An 11,471-nucleotide genomic window follows, 5' to 3' on the forward strand; every position below is an offset into this window, starting at 1 on the left:
TTGCTGCCCCCGCTCCCGTCCCAGCTCCCATCCCCACGCCCGCACCAGCGACCATCCCCATAGCATTAACGGGCTGGTCGCCGAGCACTATCGCAGAGCTGGAAGCCGCGGGCGTCAGCGAGGTCTCCGTGGACCCGTGCGAGCTCGTGTACATGCCAGCGCCAGCGCCTGTGCACGTGCGCGCTGGCCCCCGTGCGTTTGGCTACACCCTCCGCGCCCGTGCCCCTGCCCGTGCGTGCCCCTTCACCCACCGCGGTGCCGGTCCCCGTGCGTTTGGCTGCACCCGCCGTGCCCGTGCCCGCGCGCGCGCCCCCCTCAGTAGCATGGGACGCTGCCGTCGACCGCTACCTCTCAGCGGCACCAGTTGTCGTCCTCCCGCACCCTGCCCATCGATCGCACGATGACATGATGTTTGATTTACAAGTGAAGAACATTTTGCGCTGCCTTGAAGACTTCAACAACGACATTCTGGAGGACGACGACGAAAACGACGGCGCAGCACGCTGCCTCCGCCGCCGCCGGAAATAGTTCTTTTGGGGGTATAATACTGTATCTCGAATTCTCGATCATATGAATATAAGTTCACAGTGTGACTGAATGAAAGATATGGTTTGAACGAACTTTCCTTTTTCTCTCTTAATGTATAGCCTTATCAAACGATTTTCTTTTGAAAAAATACGTCAATGGTTTTTAAATATAAAACACTCATCGCAAACATTTTAGTTAGAACACCCGTACGCAAACCTACAGCTTCCCCGGGATGCAAAGGGAAAATGTGTTGAGCAGGATTTCTGCATCCCTTCAACACAAACGGTTGTTTTGCATGACCCGTGTGCAACCACGTTGAAACAATTGGGTAAGATTTGCATCTGTCATTTTGGGTATGTTGCCATTTGTCAAACTAGAAAGATTGGCATTTGTTTACCTAGTAACATTGCAATTTGTCAATCTTGTAACACCGCGATTTGTCAAAATATGCAGGTAAAAATCACTAGCACTATCTAATTTTTGCAACTAAAATCACTAGCACTGTTCATATGGACACCACTAGCAGGCGTGAGTTGATGGAAGCATATGCAAATGTACCATTGATTACATACAACAAGTCATCAACCCACAACGACAACGAGGATACACGTTGGATTATAGATCATTTCCAACAAAACATTCTAGTAAAGTAAAGTTTTTCTCACACAACAAATAACAAAGCAATGAAATAAACTTCAGCTCAACCACTCATCGGCGTTGGAAATGCTTTCTTTGAACCAGAAGTGTTTCTCTAGGAAGGGCTAGCTACTGTCAATCTCGAGACCAACGCAGGACTGATCATCCAGGCTGAAGCGGCCTATGTCAGGACCCATATTGGGATGGTAGGGAAGCATAGCAATGTCCGTGGTATAGATATAGTTGCTTCTGATAAATGGTAGTAACGTTGTGTCAATAGTAGTTGGATCGCCTTCCACCATCATTGAATAGCTTTGTCCAAGGAAGAGCGAGTTTCCTCCAAGACTTTCAATACTGAACTAGGGAGAAGGTGTTGGTGCTAGTACACTAGTATCCATACCGAATACCCTGCAACGGATGTTGGAATGGGTCCGGAGAGTGTGACCATGCGAGACAACACCTGCTTCCTTAGTAACATCAGCAATGCCCTATATACAGACAAGAAGAGGTGATCCATCATAATAAGTTGCCAGGCGCCACTGAGTATATGGGTCCTCATGCTCGTGATCATCAGCATCATCATCTCCCCCTTGGTTATAAAATTTTTCAAGTATAGGTGGTGGAATGTTCACAGGACCTTGGAAACATAAGAAGGTTAATTAGTAAAGGGAAACTAGCTAACCCGCATGCATGTGGATGAAACAATTATAATTACGGTGGAAGACAAACATACCAAGCATCAGGATTCCAAGCAAAAATAGTGCCACGAGTGGTGGCAGCAAACACAAGACCCTCGTATTGAATTGCATCACAGTACTCATCCGTGTACAGAAATTGATTTTTGAGCAATATCCGTCGAGGCGTGGAAGTAAGGAAGGCAACAAGCTTGTCGAAGATAGCAAAAACTTCATAGTTCATGTAATCCCAAGAGCGGTTGGGAACTCGACATATTGCTATCTTCCATAGACGACAGTCACCATGATCGTATTTAACTCACGTAGAATACCAGTGTACTCAACCTCTGGGCAGCCTGAGATTTTTGGAGGTGGAACCTGGTGACGAGTGTACACATTCACAAGTTCCCACTCACAGTTGTACCCAATATAAACAACCCAATCTCCATTTGCGCCTGCCCAAGCCTTGCCCTCAAGCGATGTCATCTTAACATCATACGTATCATTATCAAGCGGCATCAAGTTACACAAGGCGAGGATTCCCTCGTCCCCGCGCCAGTCAGCAGGGTCATGGCGAAGAAGATAGGGGAGATCAAACCGCTCTTGGACCCTTGGGTTCCTTGTAATGATGTTATTAGTTGAGTCGAGAATGGTCTTGAACGAACCTGCCATGCTAGCCGAGGTGATGACGTCGCACCGATCTATGATTTCCTCGACCACGTCATCTTTCAGATCAGGGCAAGAATAGCGGGGTCATTTCCGGCCTGTTCCCTCCATGCATAAGATGATCGAACAATGGCAGAAGGAAAGGTGAAGGCAAATGGAGGGAGGAAGAGCTTGCAATAGCAGTTCCAAATCAAGAGGGAAAGGCGAAGAGGCAGTGGACGGTTGCCACGGTACAAGAAGAGGCTAGTGGGGAGCGAACGGTTGCCACAGAGGTCACACACTGACGACAAGGTCGAGTGAACCGCGTGCCGTATATCGCACACACCTTGATCTTGCTGACTGTTTCTTTTGTGTTGCCTAATCACAAATAGTTCATTCGAGTGAACTGTATGTTGTACATCGCACACACCTTAATATGGCTAGCCTTTTCTGTTCTCTTGTCTCAACACAAACAATTCATCTGAGTGAACCGCATGCCATATATCGCACACACGTTGATCTGGCTGACCGTTTCTTTTGTGTTGCCTAATCACAAATAGTTCATCCGAGTCAACCATATGCTATATATCGCACACACCTCCATCTGGCTGCCCGTTTCTTTTGTGTTGCCTCATCGCAAACAATTAATTGAATTGAACCGTATGCCCTGCATCGCACACGCAACTAAAATCTAAATCGTGTTTGATGCATCTGTCATCGCAAACGTTTTGCACCTTTTTTGACGGTTTTTTACACCACCATTTGCGATTATTGCATCACACACAGTTTCGTCAAAGGGTCTCTGATCGTAGTGTCACGTTAGCAGCATCCTGTAGTAGTGTAGTTCTTGAATTATTTTTTTAGTTAAGCCGCCACTGGGTCACCACTTTAGATAGACAGGTTGATGCCCGGCGGCTTACAGAGTCCCAGCCGGCTTATACACAACATGTCTGGCTCGATGACTAATTAGGCTTGCCTTACAATACAAGTTAACCATATGGCGGTTCATCCTTTCGGGCCTCAAGTCATCTCTGGGCCTTGGGCCTTCAACAGGCTTCTTTCATGACCCGCCATCTTCACTATTAACTCGCCAGTAGTATGACTCGGCCCCTCCTGGGCAGGTTATACCCAATAGTTATATCCCCAACAACAACCCACTAGGGCGCGCCTGGGGGTCCTAGCGCACCTAGGTGGGTTTTGCCCACATGGTGCACCTCCCTCTGATATTATTTGCACCGGAAATTCTTAAATATTCAGAAAAAATCGTATTAAATTTTCAGTGTATTCCGAGAACTTTTATTTTTGGGTCATTTTCTATTGCACGGGAAATTCAGAAAATAGACAAAACATGGCATTTTATTTAACTAATAAAAACAGAAAACTGAAGGTAGGGACAGAAGGTAGTGCTCACTAAATTCATCAACTTCATACCTCTCAAAATGATCCATTAATAAGGTTGATCAAGTCTTATTAACAACCACTTTTGATTAATATGAAACCAAAGAACTTCCATAAATCACTAAGTTACCTCAACGGGGATATGAATGTCCCCAACACTAAGCATTTCATATTTCTTTTTGAAAGTAGGTAGAGGTAGTTGAAAACTTCCAATAGTGATTTTCGGAGATTTTTCAATAATATTAATACCAATCACTTGGAATTGTTTCTTCGGAAAGTGCACTGTATGCTCAGTACCATTGATATGAAAAGTGACCTTGCTTTTATTGCAATCAATAACAGCCCCTAGAGTATTCAAGAAGGGTCTACCAAGGATAATCAACATGTTGTTGTCCTCGGGCATCTCAAGTATAACAAAGTCAGTCAAAATAGTAACATTAGCAACAACAATGGGCACATCCTCACAGATACTGATAGGTATGGCAGTTTATTTGTCAGCCATTTGCAAAGATATTTCAGTAGGTGTGAGTTTATTCAAATCAAGTCTTTTATATAAAGAGAAAGGCATAACACTAACACCAGCTCCCAAATTACATAAAGCAGATTTCACATAATTTCTTTTGATGGAGCAAGGCATAGTTGGTATTCCCAGATCTCCAAGTTTTAGGTACTCCATCTTTAAAAGTATAATTAGCCAGCATGGTGGAGATTTCATCTTCTAGTATTTTTTTCTTATTGGTGATGATGTCTTTCATGTACTTTGCATAAGGAGGCATTTTCAAGATATCAGTCAAGCGACTATGCAAAAAGACTAGCCTTAGCATTTTAGCAAAGCATTCAAATTCTACATCATCTTTATTTTTAGTTGACTTAGGTGGAAAGGGCATAGGTTTTTGAACCCATGGTTCTCTTTCCTTACCATGTTTTCTAGCAACAAAGTCTCTTTTATCATATCTTTTATTATTAGGTTGTGGATTATCAAGATCAACTGTTTGTTCTATCTCAACATCATTGTCTGGTTCTTTATTATTTGTTTGAGTGTCTTCATGAACCTCATCATTATATTTTTGATTATCAGAAGGTGAGTGTTCACTACCAGATTGAGTTTCAGCATCAGAGATAGAAACTTCTTTATCATTATCAGGAGGTTTTTCTACTTCAGGTTCACTAGAGGCATGCAAAGTCCTATCATTTTTCTTCTTATTTTTCTTTTTAGAAGGACTACGTGCATCAGTGTTAACCCTTTGAGAGTCTCGTTCAATTCTTTTTGGGTGTCCCTTAGGATAAAGTGGTTCCTAAGTCATTCTACCTCCTCTAGTCATTACTCTAACAGCATGATCATTGATATTATTATTCATTTCATTTAGCAAATCTCTTTGAGATTTAGCAACTTGTTCTAACTGAGTTTGAACCATAGAAGCATGCTTCCCCACACCTCTAACATCATTTGAGATTCTAAATAATAAGTCACTCAAGCGAGCAACCATATCAGAATTGTATTTCAATTGTTTCATAACATTTTCATTCAAATGATCTTGCTTTCTAATATAATTTTCAAATTCATAAAGGCATTGGCTAGGGTGCATATTGTGAGGATTATCATTATCACTGAATTTCATTAGAGAATTTACCTCTGCCACCTTAGGTGGTGATGATGTATCAAGCCCATGTATTTCTTCAATAGGAGGTAAATTTTTGACATCCTCAACTTTAATACCCTTTTCCTTCATAGATTTCTTTGCCTCTTGCATATCTTTAGGACTGAGATATAAGATACCCCTCTTCTTAGGAGTGGGTTTAAGCGGTGGTTCAGGAGGAGTACAATCATCATAGTTTTTCAATATGTTATTGATTTCCTAATAGTTCTTTCCCTGAAAACACAACCAGCACAACAATCTAGGAAATCCCTAGAAGCATCCGTTAGTCCATTATGGAAGATATCAAGTATTTCATTTTTGTTAAGAGGATGATCAAGAAAAGCATTAAGCAATTAGAGAAGCCTCCTCCAAGCTTGTGGGAGACTCTCTTCTTCAATTTGTGCAAAGTTAAGTATTTCCTGTAAGGCAGCTTGTTTCTTATGAGCAGGAAAATATTTTTCAGAGAAGTAATAAATCATATCCTGGGGACTAGGCGCAAACTAGGAGCAAGAGTATTGTACCAAGCTTTAGCACCACCCTTTAATGAGAATGGAAATAATTTGAGAATATAGTAATAGCGAATTTTCTCATCATGAGCAAAACGGGTGGCTATGTCATTCAACTTAGTAAGATGTGCCAGGACAATTTCAGTTTCATAACCATGGAAAGGATCAGATTCAACCAAAGTAATTAACTCTGGGTCGACAGAGAATTCATAATCCTTATCATCAATAAAGATAGGTGAAGTAGCAAACTTAGGATCACATTTCATTTTAGCATTCAAAGATTTCTCTTTATACTTGCATAATAATCTCTCTAGATCATCTTTATCCTCACAAGCAAGAATATCTCTAGTTGTCTCCTCATCCATAACATAACCTTCCGGTACCTTAGGGAATTCATATCTAAGAGGACTAGATCTAATAGGTGTTTCAAGATTTTCAGTTTTAAGCTCATCATCAGTTTCAACAATATCTTGTTGTCTTACTCTAGCAATTTGTTCATCAAGAAATTCACCAAGTGGCACATTATCATTAAGAAAGGTACTAGCATCATCATAAGTATCATTCATAGCAAAAGTAGCATCATCAATAAATTGTGACATATCAGGATTAATAGCATGTGGTGGTGTTGCAAGTTTACTTATACAAGAAGGTGAATCTAAAGCAAAGCTGGATGGCAATTCCTTACCTCCCCTTGTCTTAGTGGGAAAAAAATCTTGGTCTTAGCATCTTTTAGATTTTTCATAGTGATAAATTGAAAATATCCCAAGTAACTCAGCAAATATAGCTATGAACCCCGGCAACGGCGCCAGAAAAAGGTCTTGATAACCCACAAGTATAGGGGTCGCAATAGTTTTTGAGGGTAGAGTATTCAACCCAAATTTATAGCTTCGACACAAGGGGGGCCAAAGAATATTTGCAAGTATTAGCAGTTGAGTTGTCAATTCAACCACACCTGGAGATTAATTATCTGTAGCAAGGTGATAAGTAGCAAAGTACATGATAGTTTTGATAGTAGTAGCAGCAGCAATAGTAACGGTAGCAGTGATAGCAATAATTTTGTAGCAAGTGCAACAATAATGATAGCAGTGGTAACTTAGCAATAACTATATGTAGGAAAATCGTAGGCATTGGATCAATGATTTGTTGGATGATATTCATCATGTGACAGTCATAACCTAGGACGATACGGCACTAGCTCCAGTTCATAAATATAATGTAGGCATGTATTCTGTAAATAGTCAGACATGCTTATGGAAAGAACATGTGGGAGACTGTCTTCTTCAATTTGCGCAAAGTTAAGTATTTCCTGTAAGGCAGATTGTTTCTTATGAGCAGGAAAATATTTTTCAGAGAAGTAATAAATCATATCCTGGGGACTAGGCGCAAACTAGGAGCAAGAGTATTGTACCAAGCTTTAGCACCACCCTTTAATGAGAATGGAAATAATTTGAGAATATAGTAATAGCGAATTTTCTCATCATGAGCAAAACGGGTGGCTATGTCATTCAACTTAGTAAGATGTGCCAGGACAATTTCAGTTTCATAACCATGGAAAGGATCAGATTCAACCAAAGTAATTAACTCTGGGTCGACAGAGAATTCATAATCCTTATCATCAATAAAGATAGGTGAAGTAGCAAACTTAGGATCACATTTCATTTTAGCATTCAAAGATTTCTCTTTATACTTGCATAATAATCTCTCTAGATCATCTTTATCCTCACAAGCAAGAATATCTCTAGTTGTCTCCTCATCCATAACATAACCTTCCGGTACCTTAGGGAATTCATATCTAAGAGGACTAGATCTAATAGGTGTTTCAAGATTTTCAGTTTCAAGCTCATCATCAGTTTCAACAATATCTTGTTGTCTTACTCTAGCAATTTGTTCATCAAGAAATTCACCTAGTGGCACATTATCATTAATAAAGGTACTAGCATCATCATAAGTATCATTCATAGCAAAAGTAGCATCATCAATAAATTGTGACATATCAGGATTAATAGCATGTGGTGGTGTTGCAAGTTTACTTATACAAGAAGGTGAATCTAAAGCGAAGCTAGATGGAAATTCCTTACCTCCCCTTGTCTTAGAGGGAAAAAATCTTGGTCTTAGCATCTTTTAGATTCTTCATAGTGATAAATTGAAAATATTCCAAGTAACTTAGCAAATATAGCTATGATCCCCGGCAACGGCGCCGGAAAAAGGTCTTGATAACCCACAAGTATAGGGGGTCGCAATAGTTTTTGAGGGTAGAGTATTCAACCCAAATTTATAGCTTCGACACAAGGGGGGCCAAAGAATATTTGCAAGTATTAGCAGTTGAGTTGTCAATTCAACCACACCTGGAGATTAATTATCTGTAGCAAGGTGATCAGTAGCAAAGTACATGATAGTTTTGATAGTAGTAGCAGTAGCAATAGTAACGGTAACAGTGATAGCAATAATTTTGTAGCAAGTGCAACAATAATGATAGCAGTGGTAACTTAGCAATAACTATATGTAGGAAAATCGTAGGCATTGGATCAATGATTTGTTGGATGATATTCATCATGTGACAGTCATAACCTAGGACGATACGACACTAGCTCCAGTTCATAAATATAATGTAGGCATGTATTATGTAAATAGTCGGACATGCTTATGGAAAGAACTTGCATGACATATTTTGTCCTACCCTCCCATGGCAGCGGGGTCCTACTGAAACTAAGGGATATTAAGGCCTCCTTTTAATAAGAACCAGAACAAAGCATTAACACACGGTGAATACATGAACTCCTCAAACTACGGTCATCACCGGGAAGTGTCTCGACTATTGTCACTCCGGGGTTGCTGGAGCATAACACGTAGTAGGTGACTATAACTTGCAAGATCAGGTCTAGAACATAGATATAATGGTGATAACATAAATAATTTAGATCTGAAATCATGGCACCCGGGCCCAAAGTAACAAGCATTAAGCATGACAAAGTCATAGCAACGTCAATCTCATAACATAGTGGATACTAGGGATCAAGCCCTAACAAAACTAACTAGATTACTTGATGAATCTCATCCAACTCCTCACCGACCATCAAGCCTATGAAGGAATTACTCACTCCCGGTGGGGATCATCATGGAATTTGCGATGGAGAAGGGTTGGTGATGACGAAGATCAAAGATCCCCCTCTCTGGAGCCCCAAACGGACTCTAGATCTGGACTCCCGCTGAAGAACAGTAGATGGCGGTGGCTTCGTCTCATGGAACACGATAATTCTTTCTCCCTGATTTTTTCCTAGAAAAATAGGATTTTATAGCGTCGGTTTCAGGGTCTACGGGGCCACCGGGTGGGGACAACCCACCTGGGCGTGCCTGGATGGGGGGGCGCCCTGGTGGGTTGTGCCCACCCAGGTGCCCCCCTTCGGTGGTTCTTTGCTCCAGAAATTTTCATATATTATATAAAAAATCCTCGCAAAGTTTTGTTCCATTCGGAGAACTTTTATTTCTGCACAAAAACAACACCATGGTAGTTCTGCTGAAAACAGCATCGGTCTGGGTTAGTTTCATTCAAATTAGAGTCCAAAACAAGAGGAAAAGCGTTAGGAAAAGTAGATACGACGGAGATGTATCACTCCGTGAGGCAGATGTTGCTGCCGCCACCTGAGAAGCAACAATGGTGGTTTGAGCTGCCTTGGCCGCCCGGTCGCAGATTGCGGCCGCGCTTATGCACCTTGTTAGCACACGCATGGTGGCTGCGGCCACTCTCTATTCGGAGTGGGCCGACAACACAGGTCCACGTCCCCATCTTTCACCGGCGACGATTGAACAGTGAAATGATATTTCGGGAGCGAGCTAGTGTGCTTGACACGCTGGCTGTGGACAGTAGCCGACGCACCTTCTCGCGTAAGCCATAGGTGTACTATACACCGACGGTGCTCCAAGATATTTTTTACTGCATCTCACACGGTTGGTGATAATAAACTGTGTGTGATCTACTTGATTTTTGATCTTGATTTGAATTACATAATGGGGTCACAACGACAATGGAGGGTGTTTGAATTGCTAGAACTTTTATCTGAAGTGAACATGCAACTATATGTGTGTTGTAAAATAATTGGAATTATCCAGGGTTCGTTTGGACATTTTATACATTAAATTGGTTTTCTAGCCATTTCAGGTGCATAATTCAAATTTAAACTACATGCACATGCTCCGGTGCATCAACATGGGTTATAAAATCATATATGTGTCCATGGGTTTATGCTTATGTCCCATGCAAGAAATGGGGATGAATTTCGAACACCACGGCACCGTGGTTGTCCGGCAAACATTGAGGTACTTGCTTTTGTAATTCTAGTAAATTGAAAACCCGTCTAAAATTCATGAACCTTGGCTTGCTATCATGGAATGGCATCAACATATTGGGGTAAAAAATATTGTCCCATTTGGGGCAGGTTATGGTATAAGCTTCTCACAAACTAGAGCTTCTCACAAGAAGCCTCATGGTTCCCTTAGGGAAATGTGTCACCCTTGTGGACAAAACAATATTCGTCGCCTCTTCTTGCTATCAATTTTTTTCCTGTTGTGAACATAGAACAACAGGTGTATCGTGTTAAATTTTGGAATTTTTCGGGGATCGTTTGGACATTTCTATACGTTAACTGAGTTTTCTAGGCATTTATGTGCATAATTCAAAATTGAACTACATGCACATGCAGTCCATAAAAACGGGTTGCAAAATCAAATGTGTGTCCTTGGTTGCAAGCTTAGGTCACATACAAGAAATGAGAATGAATGTCAAACACCTTGACATTGTCGCTTGGCCGCTAACATTGAGATACATGGTTTTTAAATTCTTGTAAATCGAAAACTCGTCTGAAATTCATGAAACTTGACATGATATCATGGGACTGCATTGACATGTCGTGGTAAAAATAATGTCCCATTTGGGGTAGGTTTGGGTATAAGCTTCTCGCAAACCAGAGCTTCTCTCACAACAAGTCTGATGGTTTCAGTAGGGAATGTGCCACCTTGGGGGACGAAATGATATATGTTGCCTCTTCTTACTTTCAAAATTTTTCTCGTGTCAATACAGAACCACAGGAGTTTTGTGTCAATTTTTGGGATTTTTCGGGGTTCGCTTGGACATTTTTATACATTAACTGAGTTTTCTGCGCATTTATGTGTAAAATTCAAATTTGAACTACATGCACATGCTCCAGGGCATATAAATGGGTTGAAAATTGAAATGTGTGTCCTTGGTTGCATGCTTAAGTCCCATGCAAGAAATGAGAATGAATGTCAAACACCTTGCCACCGTCGCTCAGCCGCTAACATTGAGATACATGGTTTTAAATTCTAGTAAATTGAAAACGCGTGTGAAATTTATCAAACTTGACATGCTTGAATGGAACGACATCAACATGGCATGGTAAAAACATTGTCCCATTTGGGACAGGTTGGGGTAT

This window comes from Triticum urartu, chromosome 6 (assembly GCF_003073215.2).
Source record: "Triticum urartu cultivar G1812 chromosome 6, Tu2.1, whole genome shotgun sequence".
NCBI lineage: Eukaryota > Viridiplantae > Streptophyta > Magnoliopsida > Poales > Poaceae > Triticum > Triticum urartu.